Consider the following 21,961-nt stretch of genomic DNA (forward strand, 5'->3'; position numbering starts at 1 on the left):
CCTTTGATCAAGTTGCTACAGGTACTTATTCACAGTCTCTTTTTTAGTATCTCCTTTCTCTAATAATGTAACAAAATCTCACATCCAATTCGATTGAGAGCTCCACCAAGTAACTGCAATACCAAATAAGCTAATTGAAACAAGTCTTACCTATACCCGTCTTATTGTATATGATACAAGTCAAATGATCAAATAAAAGGCTGTAGAAATGAATTAAAATGAATTGAAAAATTGATTTATTTCTTAGAACCGCAATCTTAGTGTAGTAGCGTGAGTTCTTGTCTCTTTTCGGTTACACATGTTCAATTCTCGATCATAACATCTAAAGAACGCTGGAGTGTACACGGGGTCCTTTAATTCACAGTTTACTTACAAATCAAAAACAATTATGCTTTTATCGATGGTGAAGTAGGCCAGAGAAAATTATCTACTCCTTTGTAACAAAAGAAAAAAATTCAGTTTTATTGATGACCTCTTTTTACAAAAATATGACTTAATTTTTTGAAACAGAAATCATACTATTACTATTAGGATGTCATTTATACTACAAAGGAAAATACTATACACCAAACAGTCAATAATAAATTATACCTTTGACCAAGTTGCTCCAGGTACTTGGTCACAATCTCCTCTGTAGTATCTCCTTTCTCTAATGTAACAAAATCTCACATCCAATTCGATTGAGAGCTCCACCAAATAACTGCAATACAAAATAAATATCTAAAAAAAGTGCAACACACACATATTTATACATATATAGCTCGAGTAATTGAAATATTGAGCAATATAAATGAAGTAGACATATATATATTAGTTTCGCAGGCTCACTTTTAGTTGTGGCAACGCATCAAACTATATATATATTGTGGAGTGCAACAAGCTAGAAAGCAACTTATAATGCATTCCCATGAAAATTAACTTTTGACCAGATCTAAGTTGACTAAAGAATCAACTTTATTAGCATTCGGAAGCTACCTAAAGATACCTAAAGAGTTAACTAAACGTTCCTAAAGAGTCAACTTTATTATTTTTAACTAATGAGGAAACAAAATTAAATTCATTAAAGGTTTATAAAACCATTAAATATTATGAATGATGTGAGTACGATGTTATGAAATTTATAGAGAATGTATGAAACAAAAAGTTTAAAAAATAAATAAAAAATACTAATTAAGAATTATTTGTCAATCTTTTTTATAATCTTAAAAGTATTTTAAAATTAAGTTAAATTATATTTATAATTAAAAACTATATTATAAGTTGTTTCAAATGTACATAAATTGCTAATTAAATTCTCAAATAACTCAACACTGTGATTAGAGTTTGTAAAACAACAACAATAATAATATTTAGGTTTTAAAAAAAAATTTAAATAACTTTAGTGAACAGCAAAATATGAACGAATCTTGTTATTTTTATAGATACTCATAGCGTGAGCCAAATATGCGTAATTCATCGTATACCATGGCCTCACTCTAATATAATTGTTATATAAATTATACTTCTGATGTTAAGTTTTAAGCATAAACTAATGTTCATAAGAAAATTAGAAAAGACAATGATATGGAAGATTAGCTTGGTAATTAATCTGTACGGTGCTTTTACTTAATTAGTTTGATTTATTATACATAGAATAAAAAGTATTGGATAGCAATAGCCAAATATTTTTTGTTCTTTCAAGTTTTGCATGGTAAGATAAATTTTAGACTGGACAAATAATAGTATTGATGTGTGAGCTTATTGCAGTGACAGTGACCTAATTGTTTGAAACACAAATCATACTATTAATATTGAGATGCCATTTATGCTACAAAGGAAAAACTATACACCAAACAGTCATCTATAAATTATAAGATTGAATGTCAATTTCAAGAAATATTAAGAATACCTTTGACCAAGTTGCTTCAGGTACTTATTTGTAGTCTCTTCCTTTCTCTATTGTAACAAAAGCTAACACCCAATTCGACTGGGAGCTCCACCAAGTAACTGCAGTACAAAAGAAATATTTAAAAAAGTAAAATATTTATCAAATGCTACCAACATATCAAATGCTACCAATTCAACTGAAATCTGACTTTAATTACGGAGTAGCAAAATATTTATCAAATGCTACCAACAGATCAGGCCCCACCATCAGTTATAGGGTGCTCGATATTTTTGTGCCACTTTATTAACATTAATAATATATCCAAGTTTTCAATTTTCATAAATTTATATAAATGAAGTAATATGTCTACCACTGGCTCACTTTTAGTTGTGGCAATGCATTCACATGGAAATTAACCTTTGACCAAATCCCAGCTTGGAAGCTCAACTCAAGCTTTCCAAGGAGTTAAACATATAAGCTCAACTCAACTTGGCAATGCATTCACATGAAATATTGAGCAATATAAATGAAGTAGACATATATATAAGTTCTGCAGGCTCACTTTTAGTTGTGGCAAGTGGCAACACATCAAACTTATATATATATATATATATATTGTAAGGTGCAACAAAAGAGCAACTTATAATAATGATTACCATGCATTCTCATGGAAATCAACTTTTGACCAGATCTAAATTACAATAAAGTAACCTAAAGAGTATAGAGGAAGCTCAACTCAAGCATTCCTATCATACGCAAAGAAGTGAACCTTAATACACACACACACACACACGCTCCAACCAGTTGGATATCAAAATACAAAATTGAAGTCAATTTTACGCCTTGTTATAAGTGTATTTCAATGTCTAATTAACATTTGTGTGTAGATATATATTCTTATAGAGTTACTGTAGTATTAGGCACAAACTAAAAAGAGTATTTTTTTTTTCATAAATAATTCGACATTTATTTGTTACTGCAGTGACAGTGATCTAATTATTTGAAATAGAAATCATACTATTAATATTGGAATGTTATTTATGCCACAGAGGAAAAATGTATACAACAAACATTCACCTATAAATTATAAGATAGAATGTCAATTTCAAGAAATATTAAAAATACCTTTGACCAAGTTACTACAAGTACTAATTTGTAGTCTCTCCTTTCTCTGTCGTAAGAAAATAACACCCAATTCAACTGAGAGCTCCACCAAATATCTGCAATACAAAAGAAATATTTTAAAAAGTACTATAAATGGTAAACAATATATTGGAATATGACTTTAATTATGTAGCAAAAATTTGTCAAATGCTAACAACTTGAAGGCTGTTGAAGTATGAAACTCTAGACCTTAGAACCCTAGCCAACAGATCGATCAGGTGCCACCAACAGATCAAGCCGGAACAAGACAAAATGAGAAGGAAATCAGTAATGGAGATAGAAGTGAATCCCAGTTAAAGAGAAGAGAGGAGACACTCACCAGGTACCGTTGCAGTTTCAGGTTCACGACAGGAGAAATTGACCCGGTGGACTCGGCAAGAGAAGAGAGAAGAAGGAGAGAAGAAGGAGAGCGTAAGTGAGGGAAAGGGGAGAATGTAGGGGTTGATTGATCAGGTGGCGTGCTAGAGAGGAACTTATGGTTAATATGTAATGATGAATTTATGATACATCTAAAAGCTAAGCATATATTATCTTTCAAGTAAATTGTAGTCTACGTTTAGACATTTATTCCTATCCTCCAATTTGAATCCTAATAGATGCCACCGCACATGGGATTTTTTTTTTTCACAAAAATTTTAATTTTATTTTATAATTTAATTATTTGCTCATCTGCAATATATACCATTTGTACATAATTTACTTCAAAGAGAGAGGAATTAATTTGAAAGTTGTCCGACATTACATATTTATATATCCATTTTATCTATGATATTTTTTTATTTTTGAAAAATTGACAGTGACTACCAATGATGCTTATCTATGACATTTTTACCGCTGGCTCACTTTTAGTTGTGATAACGCATCAAATTATATATTGTGGAGTGCAACAAAAAAGCAACTTATTATAGTGATTACCCTCCTTTTTATTTAAATAAAACTAAGATGGGTATCATGCATTCACATGGAAATCAATTTTTGACCAGATCCAACTTGGAATAAATTAACATACATATGCCTCAACTTTTTTAGCTACCTAAAGAGTCAAGAGCAAGCTCAACTCAAGCATTCCAAGAAGTAAGAATAGTAATACACAAGATGAATCCTATCTTTTTACTCTACTCACACAAAGTGAACCTTAATATATAAGCTCCAACCAGTTGGATATAAATATGCAAAACTATGTCAACCTTACGCCTTGTTATATATACGTATTTTAATGTCTAATTAATATTTTTGTATGTATATATATGTATATATATATATCTGTGTGTGTATGTATATAGGGGTGATTAATGAGCGAGCATGAGCGAGTTAGGGTATGCTCATGCTCGCTCATTAAGTAAATGAGCGAGTTGTTAATGAGCGAGTTTAAATGAGCGGATAAATGAGCGAGTTGTAAATGAGCGAGTTTTTAATGAGCGAGTTATGAGCGGCTCACGAGTTATGACTTATGACTCATAACAAAATTATATAGTGTGCCCACGCATAACAAAATTTGTTAAAAGTCATCATAACAAATTGTCATAATTTATTTAAAATAAAATATAATAAAAATTCAACAAAAATATAATTATATTACAAAAATAGAATAATCCAACAGAAACTAACAACAGAAACTAATAAAAATTCAACAGTTATCGTCTTGTCGATTTTGACGGTCCTACTTGTGACATACAGATAGATATTTCCTTGTCACATACCTACAAATTTGTATTATGAAAACAATAATGAAAATTCATCTTAAACAAGCAACAAGCAGTTGGGATTTTAAATTGCTAGTTTAGAATTAAACCTTCATCTTAAACAAGCAACCTTGGTTCTGCCGATTTACAAAAAAATGAATATGAAATTATGAATATTAGTATATTACACAAGATTAAATGTTACATTGTGCTCACTATATTACACATGATTAAATATGAAACTATGCTCACTATCTATCAATCTTAATGAGGCAAGATTGATGTTACACAGAATTACACATGATTAAATGTGGCAGGGATTAGATGTGGCAAATTCTTAATGAGCGAGTTATGAGCGAGTTGAGTCATGCTCATGCTCGCTCATTAAGTAAATGAGCGAGTTGTTAATGAGCGAGTTTAAATGAGCAGATAAATGAGCGAGTTTAAGCGAGCTTTTAATGAGCGAGTTATGAGCGGCTCACGAGTTATGAGCGATTTACTCACCCCTATATGTATATATATAGAGATAGAGATAGTTACTGTAGTATTAGGTACAAAATAAAAAGTATAGCACAATCTAATTAATCAAACAGACAAACTATTCCGATGGTTAATTAACTGGGCTACTTTATAATTTAGACAAACTACAACTTTTAATTAAAAACTATCACCCGTTGCCACACCAGTCAGTTTAATTAATTACAGGTGATTTATTATTAAATAACTAACTTGACGAGAATGAAAAAAAAACCATTTTATTACTATTTCATATTTCAAATGTAACACCACACTTGTAGAATGTTGTAACTTGCTAACAGAAGTAAGTATAGAATGATATTTATATTTCTTGTCCTGGATGCTTTTAGGTGACCTAGGGAACAAGAAAATAATATACTTCTTGTCCTGATTGCTTGTATATACATTCTTTTGCTTTTTGTGTGGGCCAAGAAAGTAATACAAATTCTTCTTGGACAAAGAGGAGGATAAGAGATATGCATTTGTGCAAAGAGCAATATTCGAAACCTATTTCAGAGGCTATGGCTCCACAAGTTTCCTTCAAAGAGAGAGAGAGAGAGGAAAGGGAACGATACATAGCGATCAAAAGGGAATATGAGTTAGGGTGGCTGAGTTAGAAGATTACCATTTAATCATTTTAAAATAGATAATACATCCTCAAATAAAATAGCGCTAAAAAATAAACATCAATACAATGATATAATTTTACATATTGAGGCTTAAATCCAAGTAAAAGTTATATGAATTTGTATCCAATGCAGCATATCATTCTTCAATATCATATTAGTATATTTGTAAAAGGACAACAAACTCATTTTTAGAGATTAATTAACTCATCAATCTGATGAATTAGTTCATCATTTAATAAATTCCATAAACTCATTTAAATAATTCATTAATTAATAGATTAATAACTTAATACTTTGGACTTTTATAACAGTCTTTTTATGAAAAATAATCTTCAACTATCTATGGCCGATTTCTCCAGATGTGTATAAGATTTCTTCCTTGAAATTCTTCTTTCCTTCTTTGAGTAGATACAGATCGATCGTCCTTGAATATATCCGAGTGTATTAACAAGCTCTTATCATTATGTATTAGGTATTCTCCCAAAATCAAGCAAACTATACAAGGAGTGAACAGTTAAAATACCATTTGAAGACCATATCCAAACTAATTGATCCTGCTTTCACAAATCTACAGTAAAGTTAGAAATTGAGCCTGCAATTCCGTTTACATAAATAAATACCTACTGATTGCCTATTAAAGTCTAAAATGAGTTTCCCTTTAGAAAATAACTTGAGATACTGTAATTTTTGGGTGTGAGGCAATAAGAAATAAATGTGAAATGTTCTATATAAATAACACACATCAACCCATCTGTCAAGCCAAAAAGTGCATTAGAACCATTGCCAACAACTTTGTTAATACCCAAATTAATTAGTCATGGCTTGTTCTTTTATAATTTCTTTCAAAAAAGGGGAATAAATACAATGCACTTCCATCTTCCATGAACACAAGGGTTTTGACATCTTATCAGTCATTTAGCAAATAATGTTGAGTTCATATTTTCAAGATTAATAACACTTAAACCACCTTGTTATTTTCTTCTACATGCAGTGGACCAAGCCAATAAAGAAAACATTATCCGTACAGTAACCCCCATACCATATAAAAGTTTCCTATTCTTATTATCATTTGTCTTACAATAGAGATGAGGAGGGTAACCCTTCCACCAAGAGATAGGAGTTTTTTTTTTTTTTTTTTTTTCCAACCTTTCAATCTCTTTACAATTTTGTCTAATAAAATGCTCTAATCATCTACACTAACTTGTTTCCAATGAAGAGCATTTCCAAATAAGTAATATGTAAGCTAGTAATTTTGCATCCTAATTTATTAGCAAAGTGAAGCCCTTCTTCTTCTTCAGTGAGATTTAAGGGAATCACCTCACTTTTTGAAAAATTAATTTTAGACCAGAAAGGTTTTCAAATCCTATTAATTAATAACCATTTCAAGGCATCTACCTTTATGAATAACAATGTCATCAGCAAACTATAAGTTTAAAATGTTACTTTGAAAAAAAAAATATTTATTTTAACATGATACCTCTCCATGTTGTCTATTGACATTTTTATTTTAACACTTTTGTGTCACTTTATTATCATTAATAATATCTCCAACTTTACACTTTTCACATATTTATATAAATTGAGCCAAGTTGTATGTTTGAAACAGCATAAAACTAACTATGCCTTCTAGGAATAGGCAACGCATCAATTAAAGTATAATGCATGATTACCATCCTTTTAGTAAGTTACGACGGGTATCATGCATTCACATGAAAATCAACTTTTGACCAGATCGAAGTTGCACTAAAGACATTTTTTGACCAGATCTAAGTAACTTTTTTAGTATTAGGCACAAACCACAAAAAAAATATTTTGACTAATAGATATTTACAAGTTCCAAATGTGGCACCGCACTTGTAATAATATGTTGTAACTTGCTAACTGTCACGATCCCATCGCTGGGTCGGGTCTTGCGACCAGAGAAATATCCTCGTATCCATCCATCGTTCTGTTAATCTACGTCGTAATAAAAGTAACAAAAAAAAAATACGGAGTCAAAAAGCTTAGTAACCGGTTATTTAACGACACGCTTCTCTATAATTTGTTTAATCAAATCAAATTATGCCTACATATTTAACCGACGATAGCATCTGAGTCTGAGTTATCAATAAAAACGAGACACACAATATCCATATCATTTTATTTTATACAGTCATATCATTTCACACATTATCAAAACACACAATCATACCATTTCACAAATTAAATTCAAAACTCAGATCCACTATCTATAGAGGCTGATAGCAACTTCATAAATTCCTATGTTTTTTATTTTATGTACCAATTTTCTATCGATTAATATAGTTCTTTTCCTCAATGTTGAGCGCATGTATTAAATTTAAAAGCGGCTTAGCAACACTTCATTTTTCCATTTATGTATTTATTTTTGATGATTGTTCTCCATAGATTAAAGAAATTGTATTAATTCATCTACGTTGCTCTTAAAAAAATATTATAACATCTCATTCTTTTGATCCGAATAAATGATCCAAATCTTTGTGCCTATATCATTTGAGTTCGTATAATTTTGTTACTGCATTAACTTGTTAAAATATAAATATCAAAATGACACCATTAGATATGATCTATATCATTTTTTCTATGCACATATAAAAGTGCATGAAATTTCAATTTTATTCTGATTTTTATCAAGAGCTATCAACATTAATGTGGATACATTATGAACGTTAATTTTTTAACTTATTAATTCATATAAATTAAAATTAAAGAGTGATAACTATTTATGCAAATGTAGAGAAAATAATATAGATTGCTTATAACAGTTTTAGTTTAACATATAATTTTTAAAAATTTGTTATTTAGAAAAATAAGAAAGAGAAATATGTTAGAGGCAAAATAAAATAGAGGCATTTGAACCATCCTTCAAAAGAGTTACCACAATGTTTGAATAAATCAAGAGTGATCATTTGAAGTCGTGTATCAATCATTTAAGTTACTTGTCACCTAAAAACTTTTTTTTAAAAAAAGTCATATGACAAAAAAGGAGATATCTAAATATTATTTTTTTTCTGTCATTTTTGCATTTGTTCACACACGATTCTTAAGTATAGTGGTATATTTATTTCTTTTTACTATAATCTATTAATAATTTGTTGCTGCTTATCAACAAGTTTTGATATGTCAATTATCCCATTTTTATTAAATTCATTTACAAATTACAACGCAATACTTGATCATGTAATTATGCCCAATCAAATGACAAAGCAAACAGAACAGGTACAGCACAATCAAATGACAAAAGAATCTTTGAAGATTTTGCTTCCTGTTCGGGTTTGGCTATCAACCCACAAAAATCCTCTCAGTGGACTGTGGTTCAGTAGAGTCGCAACAAAAGGTCAAAAATACCAAACTCACAACCTCTTGATTGAAAAGATTTATTCCAAGTTAGCGGGTTGGAAGGTAAATGTACTCTCTTTTGCCGGACGTGTGACCTTGATCAAATCGGTACTCATGTCTATACCGGTTTACTTCATGTCTATTGCCAAGTTAACCCTCTTGCACGATTGAGAAGATCAAAGTCATTCTCAGAAAATTCCTTCCTATGGGGCAAATTAGATAAAGAGAGCTACATGCCTTTTATTTCATGGCACAAGATATGTGCACCAATTGAGGAAGGGGGGCTTGGCATCCGCAATGTCAGATGCTTCCACAAAGCACTCTTGCTTCAACAAAGCCACTGTCCTTACCAGAGCCAAAATGCTCCATGTCAGCAACCAGCAGCTGACTGTGCAGACACATTTGTAGGGATGATTGATGCGTCATGGGACACAAATGGTAAGGCTGGGATGGGAATCATGTGGTACAATCAGCAAGGGAGACCTACCAGGGTGCAAGCGGCTCCAATTACAGACATAAATGCAACCCAAGCAGAGGCAACAGTACTGTACCGGGCACTGGTACAAACAAAGGAGTAGAATACAGAAGCGCTGATACTGTCAGACTATAAGGTGATAGTAGATGCGGTACATTCAGGTGAAGTTTCCCCTCATGGAGAGCTGCTGAGATGGTGGCAAGGTGCATCAGGCTCTACCAACAACTGAGAGGAAAGGTCAAAATATACTGGTAAACTGGGCGAGAACCTCAAATCAGATGTTTGATGGAGCAAATTATGGAGATGTCATTGAAGGGATAGTTGTAGAAGGGACCCTCAACACAGATATATTTAATTTCTCAGCTAATAGGGATTAGAAATGTAGTTTTAAATTCCTGTACTGCAATTTTCCTTTTTGTAAGTAGTTTTTGGGAGATACTATACTGGTACCGGATTCTAGGTGGTACTTGAGGAATCAGGTACATGTAGTCTCTGTATGACTTTACTTGTTTGTTCAATTTAGATTTCCATGTAACAGGCTTAAAAAATTTATATCAATAAATGCCTACGGGCTTACTGTCAAAAAAAAAAAGCCACATAATATTAATATTAATAAAAAGATTGCCCATGTCTAAACAAAACTGCTTTATAACACTAAAAGAATGACATTTCTGGTACAACTAACTACATTTTTGGTGCTAAACCATGCACCTTCATCATGCAAAAGTACTTTTCAGGCACTCTTGCACCGGCTTGTGCACAAATTTCGACCACAGCCGGTGCATGGCCATAAAAGCCCCTTCCTCTATCCTCAAGCACAACAGGATCCTGTGGTCGCCTGTGCCACACGATATTCTGTGGCACGATGTCATCCACCTCCGCACGTCTCCACATGTGGTCACCCCTCCATGCCCCGTACTCAAACATCCCACATGTTCTCACCTCTTGTCCTGTGGGTCCCACGTGAACTTCACAGCAATGTTCACATACCTTTGCATTGTACACTAATAACAGTTTTCGAACACCAAATCTAAGTCTCTCCCACACTTCCAAAGTCAAGTTTGCTCTCCGTTTCTGATTTTCGATGATCTCTAGGAGAGAAAAACGATGCGTTCCTTCCAAGGCATTTGGATTTTGTGGGAGGTCAGCTCCAGCCTGGTAGCAGACCTCTAGAACAGCAGGGATGCGAGTGAAATCGAAACGGTTGTCAGTAAGGTGATACGTCTGAACTGGAACCAGTATGTCTTTTAATTGACCATCGATCCACTTGAAACCGGAACATGTTTTCATCAAGTGACCCGTCTCACCTACGTAAATTTCAGGGCAAAATTCGCATGATTTCACAAAATATGAAAACAAATAATGTAGTACATAATTGAAACACAAAACTAATAATGCATTTTAAACCTACTCTTGTTAAATACAACTAATTCTAATTTTCAATCATTTCAAAAAAACTTGGTCGTAATATATATTCTTTTTTTTTTCTTTTTCTTTTTTTTGTATTTGGAGTTCACAGTTAAGATATGATTAAGACTGTCAATGTTTAAAACTAATTAGATGGATTGTAAACTTTTGGATCGTCTTTGAAATTTCTCGTCAAAGCTCATCTGCTCATTGAACCAAAGGAAAATAAATTTGTTGTTATTCCTTTGAAATAACAGGAACATGTATATTCTGATCCCAACCGTTCGAATTTTTCCATACATGAATATCAACGAAAATTTTTCCATACATGAAAGCTTCCAATTTCAGTTGTAAGTTGCCACGTGAGAATTTTTTAATAAAGAGTTGAGCATATAAGAGCATCTACATCACTAAAATTATTAAAATTAAAATTAAAATTAGAGTCATTAAGTTTCAAATAGGAATTAAGTTTGTTATAATTTTTAAACCTCTACATCCGTTCAATTAACTTTTAATTGTTTTTAATGACCACGTTAGGACTACGGAAGAGATAGCCACGGAAACGAGAGCCAATCTATACAATTAATTTAGAAAGCATTAAAAAAAATTCTAAATTAAAAATTAAATTACATCTAAAAAAATAAAATAGAAAGTATCAACATACTTTTAAAAATAAAATAAAATCTCAATACTACATACGCTCTAATAACTTGGAGTAGAGCTGAAACACCTTGTATTAATGCATGTCTTGCTCTAATTACCTCCTCTGCTACTGGTACCATGCGCCTTATTGGGTATTCATTTGTGCGGTTTCTAACCCACTTTAGAATCATTGGTCTTAGCTCATTCCAATTTATTTTGGATGCATAATATCTCTCTTGCATTTGCATGAAGGAGAAGAGATGCCGCTGCTGCTTCATTCCGTGTCTCAATGGCATCCAAGCTGTAAGCAAGTAGTAAGAGATATTGTATGGAATTTCAAAATTTAAAAATCATAGAAAAAATGGAGAAGAGGATTTGTGAAATTTACCGTGGATGCGAATGTCCAATTAGGTTTGGTGAACAGGGAGCAACGGAGCAACCAAAGGAAGAAGAGAGGAACGGAGCCGTGAATGCAAATCTTGAGGCGGGAATGAAAGGAACGGCGTGCGGTGCCGCAGTGCCGCCGCACCGGCGCCGGCGCGTCTCTGAATGGAGTCCGACTCTCTGATCGAAATGAGAAGTTCTTCGCTGAAACGAAGAAATGAAATCGGAACGAAATCGTTTCTGATTTGGCAGGATTTGAGAGGGATATATTTCCTCTAACGAAATCACGGGGCACTTGAAGGTATTTGGTCAGAAATGATTTCGTCAAGTTAAAAATACATATTTACCCTAGTCAGTCGTCATTCTTTCATTTGGAGTTCTTATTTACTGTCAACTATTGAAATCTTACACCTTGCAATTTTTTAACTGAGAACTCTAAATTAAAAAAATTATAAAAAAGGAGACTATTTTTGCACTTATTATTTCGCTTAAATTTTTTCTTACTACGTCTTAAAATATTATTATTTTAAATTTTAAACAGACAAATTATATGAATGTAAATGGGCTAAGAGTTAAACGCTTTTTGAAAGGCCCGTTAAGCAGCTCCAACTCTTGTCCATTGAGAAACACCTCAGAGTTAACAGAATATTTCTGTTTGGATCAAGGCCATCCAATTGGAATACGGGCTAATCTGGGCCAACTCTTCGCCTCACAGTTTATCTGACAAAATCAGAAACAATGAGGGGCAACATTGGTATATTGTACCAACACTTCTTTATTAATCATTTAGCATTTTTTGATTCAGCTTCTTTTAACATGGCTTCATATGGAAACATGATTTGGAAAAGGATTTGAAAGAAGGGGATCATTTGGGGACAGCATATTTACTGGTACGGTACTATCAATTTACTGGTAAAATGCTCCTGAACAATGTCTATTGATGACCGCTGAGCTGATGCTGTATAAACAATAAAGATATGCATTTCCTGATAGCCTAGGACTTAATATAGTGTATGGAAATTAATATGTATTCAAAATTAAATAAATATAAGTAAAATTACTTCTCCATATTTTGATAAATGCTAATTTTTGCCATGGGTTTGCAAGTCATTAACATTTAGTTAATTCCTAACAATTAACTTTACAGCAACAAATTAATTTGTGATTGATGTCACCTTAATTTACAGCAAAAAGCAGTAAAACTATCTGACTTGTGGGTTGGTCAAGGTGACATAATTGATAGAGCATGCAGAATTGCAGAGCCGTTAAAATTAGATGATGGGTCCACTGCTGCTTCCTCGATCTATAATTCTTACATCGAAGTAGGCTGGCTGCTTAGGCTCTGGCAAAACTGTAGATTCTGTGGTAAGATACACAATAACATCTGACATGACGGGTCGATCAACTGGATTTTCTTGTACACACAATATATAATGCCACATGGATGCATCTCTCTATCTCTCTTTGGGACGCTTCGGTTTATGTTGGACAAATTACTTCACAAAATCTCCCTCCTTTCCATCTATCCCATGCCTGCAAAAGAGAAAATTTTATTTTCTGCTACCAACTATATATATAAATAGTAAAATTTGATAAGATGCGTCAACTGCTCTATATATATCTAGTCTTCTATATAATCTAGTCTTGTATATAGTGTTACTATATGTCAATATATATATATAGAGAGTGGCTAATATGCATTCGGTTGCTTATGGACCAAAGTGCTTACGGTCCAAATTTGATTTTTCAAAATCCAAACGGTCGATCTGAACCGTTCATCTTGTTCTCCATATTAATATGTGCTTGGAGACCAAATTTTATATTTTTATGAATTTTTTTACTATTTATTAAGTATTTTACAAAATTGTTGATCCAACGGTAGCTGCTGATTTTACTGTTTTGTTAAGCTACCGTTGGATCAACAATTTTGTAAAATACTTAATAAATAGTACAAAAATTCAGAAAAATATAAAATTTGGTCTCCAAGCACATATTAATATGGAGAACAAGATGAACGGTTCAGATCGACCGTTTGGATTTTGAAAAATCAAATTTGGACCGTAAGCACTTTGGTCCATATGCAACCGAATGCATATTAGCCACTCTATATATATATATATAGCTTGGCTAATATTAAAATGATTGTTTCTAGGCCGTGGTGTAATCAATTGGTTTTCTAATTTTTAAAGTCCAAATGGTCGATCCAATCCATTACATGTGATTTCTATACTAAAATGTGTTCGGAGACCAAATTTTACATTTTTTGAATTTTTTTTACTATTTATTAAGTCAGTTTTAAAATCACTTATTTTAATAAACAATGAAATTTTTTTGGATCATTCAAAACAACGATTTTAAAACTAACTTAATATATAGAAAAAAAATTCAAAAAAAATCTAAAATTTGATCTCCAATCACATTTTAAGACATGGAATTTTGAATTTGAATTTCTATATAACTGACTTTTGTTGGTCCTTAGCTCTTCTACTGTTAGGGGTGTCAACGGGTACGGTAAGAATTGGGTGGAAGCATTATCATACCCATACCTATTATAGAATTGTCCAATGATCCGTACCCTATCCTAAACTGCTACGAATAATCTTATCCGTACTCTACCCTAAACTGCTACGAATAACCTTATCCGTACCCTACTCTTACCTGTTATGATTGTCAGATAACGAAACAGTAATGGAAAAATAACGGTGATAAGGCCATGTTCCACGGCCCATATAGCTTCAATCTGGACCACTAACAAGGCCAGGATTAGGACCTCGTTTTGCGGATCCAACCCGGGATACAATGCAGGGTCCATGATTGAAGCCCATGATAAGTCAGCCTAATTACGGCAAAAACAGCCTACATATAGAGTTATAAAGCCCAAAGTCGTTCCCGAGTCATTAACCGATCATAACTGGCAACCACATCGGCCACCGACCTCGTTCACACGATTGAACGTGGCCATGATCGCATAACTTTGTAACCAACCCACGTTCTGCCTTACCCTGGCAGGGGGAAGACGGTACATGGGTCTACTATATAAGGTCCTTCCTTTCACAAGGAAAGGGCGAACCAAGAGCAATACACGCTTACCTTCTTACACACACACTTATACACTCCGAGATATCAGACAGGAAATAGTACGATATTTCCGGGGTTCACTCCCTTGTCTCCGAGGTCATTTGCCTACTTTAGAGATTTGGGACCCGAGATCATCCCTTGATCTCCTTGAGTTGATCATCTCTCGCCCTGCGATCCCTAGCAGGACGAGCCCAGTTCAGCCCAACAATAGCATACGGCCTGCCACCTCACATAGCCCGTATCAAACGGGTAAGACTATTATAATAAAAAAAATATTATTTATTAAATAATACATTAAAATGCATTCATTTCACAACTATATGTGTGTGTGTTTTAAAAGTCTAAACTTTATTTGAATTTTCTGAAATTTATTTATATGTTTTAATGTTTAATTAAGCATAACACAACTATGAATAATAGTTGGAGAATTAATATTCATTGCTCATTAATATATGAGGAGGGATCAGATTACACCCTTTTTTTGGTGACACCAGTTACACCCTATGTTTACAAAGTCCAAATAGTCGATCCACACCGTTCAACTTGTTGGATATGTTAAAATGTGCTTGCAGATCAAATTTTATATTTTTCTGAATTTTTTTACTATTTATTAAGATGGGTACAAAAATTCAACGGTCTGAACATAGCGACTTTGTTAAATACTTAATAAATAGTAAAAAAATTCCAAAAAATGTAAAACTTGATCTGCAAGCACATTTTAACATATCCAACAAGTTGAACGGTTTGGATCGACTATTTGGACTTTGAAAACTCTGAAAATGGAGAGTGCAATTCGGTGTCACCAAAAAAGGGTGTAATTGGATCCCTCCTCTTAATATATATAATATATATAATTTTTTTATAATTATTTGGTTGTGTAACGGATACGAAATAGGCTTTATCTGTATCCTTACCCATTTATTTATCCATCAAAATCTTAAAATCAGTTATTCCCAAATCTAAATTTATTTTATTTATATCCCCATCTTTTAATAATTAAAATCCTAAACCATTTTTTATTCAGACAAATCAATCTCCTATACTATTTCAATCGGTTCAAGTAAACCCGTCCGTTGACTCTCTGAGTATATTCGGCAGCGCTCATTAAGAGGATTCGAATTAATTAAAAAATTAATTCCATCTAAGGAACATTTGTTTGATAAAATAGTAAGATTAAAAATAAAGTACATTATAGTATGTAAAACTTAAATACCCTCTTCTTTCAGATTTTTCTTTCTATTTAATATAATTAAAATAACAAAGAAAGATGATGATAATTATACACATTTTAGCGTAAATAATTAAAATTATATAAACTAATAGTTATACATGAAAGAAGTTAATAATTAAGGATTGATAGCAATTAACGAAGAAGAATCAAGAAAAATAGTGAGCTGTCGTCATTTCCGATGGAGCTTTAAGAGGAGAAATCAAGGAGAGAGACGGAAGGGAATATTCGTTGCTATTTTTCATGTTTTACGCGCGCGCTATATATATATATATGTTGACAACAAAGAAAATATAGATTTGGTGTCTACCAAACTTCTCCAACATATGATTGGTTGGATATTGGAACTATACCAATATAATAATCATTGTTATCCTGATAGTAACTATCAGGTTTTCAAAACAAAACAAAAAAAAAATCAACGGTAAATCCTAAAAACAATGGATATTGAGCTGTCAATGTATATTTGGATAATTAATTTGTTCTGAAATCATATAACAATGGATCCAACTGTACATCCTAAAAATATGTTCAATAATATCTATTATATCCGTATGCAGAACTAGAAAGAAAATTCATCTCATTTATTGAACTTTCTTTAAATTTTGTACGATCCAACTTTAAGTTTTGGTTGCAGTTCGAATGAAATCCATGTTTATGATATTAATCCCCATTTGTCAATTTTAATTCCTAAATTAAGAAGGCACTTCAAAGCAGCGATCCCTCGCCAGAGTGTCCGACAGAACTGAAGGATCTTGCTAGCTAGAAAGTTAGTACAGAGATGCAATGGCTTGCCACTGGCTCTCATTGTGTTGGGTGGCCTCTTGTCAAGTAAACCTTCTATGCACCGAAAATGGTCTAAAGTGCTTGAGAATTTGGATTGGCACGTTGTTGGCCGAGGAGAATGCATGAAAATTCTAGCCACCAGCTATAATGACTTGCCATACCTTCACAAGTCATGCTTCCGGTAAATTATCATATTTTTTTAGTTACAAATACTTGTTTAATGAAGGATTTTTTTTTTTTTTTTTTTTTTTGTAAAAACTTGAAATAATGATATTTACGTTAACAGTTATCTAAGTACCTTGGCCATTTCTCTGAGGCCAGTTTATATCCGCCTCTTTACTGGCATAGAAAATTGTTCACGAAGAGAGATCATGGTTTCTTACTAATCAGTCCTTGTGATGATTTTTTAGAGTAAATGCGGAAAATATGATGAATAGAATTTTTATATTAACTATTCTGATTTGTTGGAGCCCTTGTATAGTTTCGGAAAAGAAGAAAAAAGAAGCGGTTGCCTACTGTTGCCTACTTTATGTATAACGGTTGCCTATACATTTCTAAAATGAGAAAAATTAAGGTCGAGATGATTTTTATTCTAAAAATAGTAACTCCCTATTTTCTAATATTAACCAATGATGATTAAACCCCTAATGGATATGAGACTAATTGATGCTTAATTCTAAACACTCTCTCAGACAGAGGTTTAATATATATTGAATTTATGATACAGCTAGCTAAAAGCTGAGCAAATATTAAATTCTAAATTCCTAATAGATGCCACCGCACATGTGATTTTTTTCACAAAATTTTAATTTGTTTTTATAATTACATTATTTTTTTTCACTTATTACCGTAAATTCGAAGTTATTATAGTTCTAAAAATGGAGGCATGATACAGGCACTAAAAATGGAGTCATTTGAACCATTCTCAAATAATATAATAGATAAAAAGTTTTGGCTTTTATTTGAGTCATTTCTCTATGTCAATTGTCAAATTAGCAGTTCCAATTTAGTGAAAATTAAAAAAGGCAATATAGCAGGGTATACAATGAATTCACATCCCCTCAGGTTACCTGACTGAGGACAATTGAAACAGACGGTTTAGGATCGTTCTTTTAACTTGACACGAATCTCAAACCACAAATAATACTGCCCCCCTACACTATCCCGAATAGGCACCGGCTGAGAGTAAATCTGGGCCGTCCATTTCATTTTGCTCGAGTTAGGTACGTACCTTGGAGGATATGGATCTGTATACAATGCAGTGTTCTTACTAGTTAACATAATCACTTAACTGGACTTAGTAAATGCATTTTTAACATTTTCTTTGATGCTATAACTCTTTCTTTTAGTTGGTTCTGTTATTTTAATCTTGCAATTGATTCTCTTAATTATATGGCAGCGCTTGCAGCTTTGACCGTAGCAGATGTATAGTTGATGTCGACTGTTTAGAATCCTAATTTAATGATAGCTTAATATTTATGAGTCAGACTCATTTTATGTTTTGTTTTCTCCTTTTGTGCTGTAGACTTGTACTCTTTGTGGATGGGTGAACTGATTTGTAGAAAGTTAATGCTATGTTTTCACTGATTTATGCATCAAACTTCTACATTAAGTTAACCTTTGCTTGCAGAATTTTTTTTTCTTTTTCTTTTAAGTGAGAGAAAAATTGGAGGTCACGCCTCCAAATTCCATTGATAATGGACGCCTGAAATAGCGTGGATTGGTCCATGCTTTGGATCAATGTGTTTGTTTTTAAAAATTCAAATAGTGGATCTGAATTATTCAATACAAGTACACTAAATTTTACATTTTTAAACAAAAATAACTATACCATTACAATATTTTATCAACTATTATTATTATTATTTATATTTTAATGTGATGATATGAATGTTGCTTTCTTATTAATTCACTTACCTGACCAAACAGGAATAATCTACGGTGACGTAACCTATATATTTATATAAAACTAAGTTTTGTTTGCGTAGCTATATGCGCCAGTTAAACATAATGTTTAGATGTAGATTTTATGAAAATTTGTAATAATTTTATTATAATGTCGTGAATGTCCAAAATGTAAAGCAATTCAGCAATAACTATTGTTTCCTTTCAATTTTTTTTTTTTAAAAACTATAACTGATTACGAGGGTTTTCCAAAATAGTCTGCCATAAAACATGAGGGCTTTGTGATATGTAAAATCATAGTCACAAGATTTGCGAATTATTGTGAATTATTTGCGAATAATTTATTTTTTTAGTGATGGAAAATCGAGCACTAAATTATTTGGTTGACCAACAATGATCAAATTATTTGCGAAATAATTCACAAATAATTTGATCGGATAATTTTGTATTCACTTTCCACACGGATGGCCACACGGGAATCAGAACACTTTGTTGCCATTTTGTTTTCACAAATAGTGTAAAGAAATCAATATCAGAAGTAGAATTTCATTCTCTCTTTCTCAAATCCTTTAATTTAGAACACTGCATATTAATAGAGACATAAAAAACATTAGATATTTTTTTTTTTGAAGGTTAGTGGAGATTTCCACTAAGATATATATTGATGTAAAAAAACTGTACAGGGTGGCTATTAGGATGAGAAGATCCCCATAGCCATATTAAATTACAAATTAGCTCAACTCCTGAAAAGCTCTGATAGTAAAACTAAGAAATCACCAATGGCACCCAGCCCTCCCCTCACACTGTTGCATCTAGCCAAATAGTAGCCAATTATGTGCATCCATTGCTGCATCATTAATTAAATTAAACTCTGGTTTGCTCTTTTGGGTAAAGGTTCTTCTATTCCTTTCCTTCCAAATAGCCCACGATCCCGCCGCCCAGGATACATCCCATCTGCGTTTTCTTTGGCCTGACAGGCTATGTCTGCCATCCCACCAGATATCAACGTGGTTGTTGCCCCTTCCTGGCGGGAGGTTTTGATGCGCGAGTAGGCCCACCCAGAAATTCGTTGAATATGTACATGTCCGCATTAGGTGATCCGAGGACTCACTTAGCCCGTTATTACATAGCACGCATCCCTGTGTTATCGTACAACCTCTCGACACCAGTACCTCCTGCGTGAGGACTCTGTCATTCATTAATAGCCATAGAAAGATGCGTACTTTTGTCGGAATTTTAAGTTTCCATAATACCCCATGGTATTCCGAATGTACTCCTGATTCCTGCATCATTCTATACGCAGATGAGCAGGAGAATGTCTTTGTGGAAGTCCATCTCCATTGCAGCGTTTGTGTGGTCGTATCCAGTTTTACCGAGGCGGAGAAGAAAGGTATCAATAATGATAATTCTTTGAGAAAAGAAGTGGGATCAATTGCTTCTGCAAGTTGCGTGTAATTCGTGATGTTGTACAGTTGGCGCACTGTCAACGACCATAGACCTTCCTGATCGTGTTGCAGTTTCCAGAGCCACTTGGTTAGCAGTGCCTGATTTTGTCCATCCAAGGAGATTACTCCCATGCCACCATTGCATTTAAGCGTGCATATTGTTTCCCAATTCATTAGACAGTTAATTCCCTTGCAGGGTGCGTTTCCTCTCCATAGGAATCTCCTTCTTATTTTGTCAATCTGTTTAATGATTCCCTTCGGAAGCCTTGTTGCTTGCATGTAATGTATTGGCATTGCCGATAGTACCGCCTTCACCAAGGTAACTCTACCCCCATAGGAAAGGAAATTTGATTTCCAGCCATCCATCTTCCTTTGCACTGATTGAACCATAGGTTGGTAATCGATTATTCGCAGTTTTTAATAGATAATGGTAGCCCCAGGTACGAGATTGGTAGATCCACTTGCGGTGATGCCAGGATTCTTTGCACCGTATGTATGAGGTTCTGGGGGGATTGAAATCGGGACAAAAGCACTCTTTGCTTTGTTTACCTTGAGGCCCGAGAGCTCTTCGTACACCTTTAAGATCTGTGTAATTATTTTTAGGGTCAGTGGATTGGCTTCGGAAATGATGACCGTGTCATCCGCAAACTGGATTGTTTTTGGATGCATATGCACAAAAGGCGGCATGGCTTGTTCCGCATTGTGCATAAAATTGCTCAAGGAGTCAGCGATTATGATGAAGAGCATTGGGGACAGAGGGTCCCCTTGTCTGAGCCCTCTCTCATGCGAGAAGGAATCTGTGACTGACCCGTTTACCCTGATAGCTGAAGTTGACGAGCGAAGGATATTTGAATCTTACTTCGATAGGCTTTCTTCTTTCGACCCAACTGCTTTCTGCATTAGATATAATTTTTTTTTCAGTTTTTATCCATTCAAGATTTGTACTTTGGGCCATAAACATTTATATTAGCACGACTCCCATATTTTCCTTCATAGAAAGCATGAAAATTTTGCGAACAAAATTAATTTGAAAGGGGGGATTTTATATATACCCCTAAAAATCTTCAAAATTACAAATTTACCCTAGAAACTTCATAATATCATATTAGCCCTCTCAATTTCATAAAATTGACAAATTTATCCATTTAATTGCCTTGATATTAAACTAAAAAAATTCATCCTAATATGAGTCAGATCAATGAATAAAAGAGTTTCGTTCCTAGCAAGATTCAAGAATTTTTTTCACCAATTTGAGTTTTTTAAATTAAATGACAATAATATATTTGTGTACATGTTTCATAATTCTATACTAATTTTTAGAGATATGTAGTGATTCTAAATACAATTTGAATGCATTTATTTATGTCATAATGTTTACCGATCATCTTATTTTTTT

General features: G+C 33.1%; 1 protein-coding gene and 1 pseudogene across 1 annotated transcript in view; one reads left to right on the forward strand and one right to left on the reverse strand.

Annotated features, from left to right (window-relative positions):
- LOC144563019 (uncharacterized) overlaps positions 1 to 18,825 on the forward strand; it is a 66,671-nt gene extending 47,846 nt beyond the window's left edge. The window contains exon 3 of the mRNA XM_078312399.1: positions 18,615 to 18,825. The gene's annotated coding sequence lies outside the window, so the exon portion shown is untranslated. The remainder of the gene's footprint in view (positions 1 to 18,614) is intronic.
- On the reverse strand, positions 10,321 to 12,344 carry LOC144573378 (APO protein 4, mitochondrial pseudogene; annotated as a pseudogene).
- Positions 18,826 to 21,961: the final 3,136 nt, after the last annotated feature.

The sequence above is a fragment of the Carex rostrata genome, chromosome 1 (assembly GCF_964058835.1).
Source record: "Carex rostrata chromosome 1, lpCarRost1.2, whole genome shotgun sequence".
NCBI classification, from domain to species: domain Eukaryota; kingdom Viridiplantae; phylum Streptophyta; class Magnoliopsida; order Poales; family Cyperaceae; genus Carex; species Carex rostrata.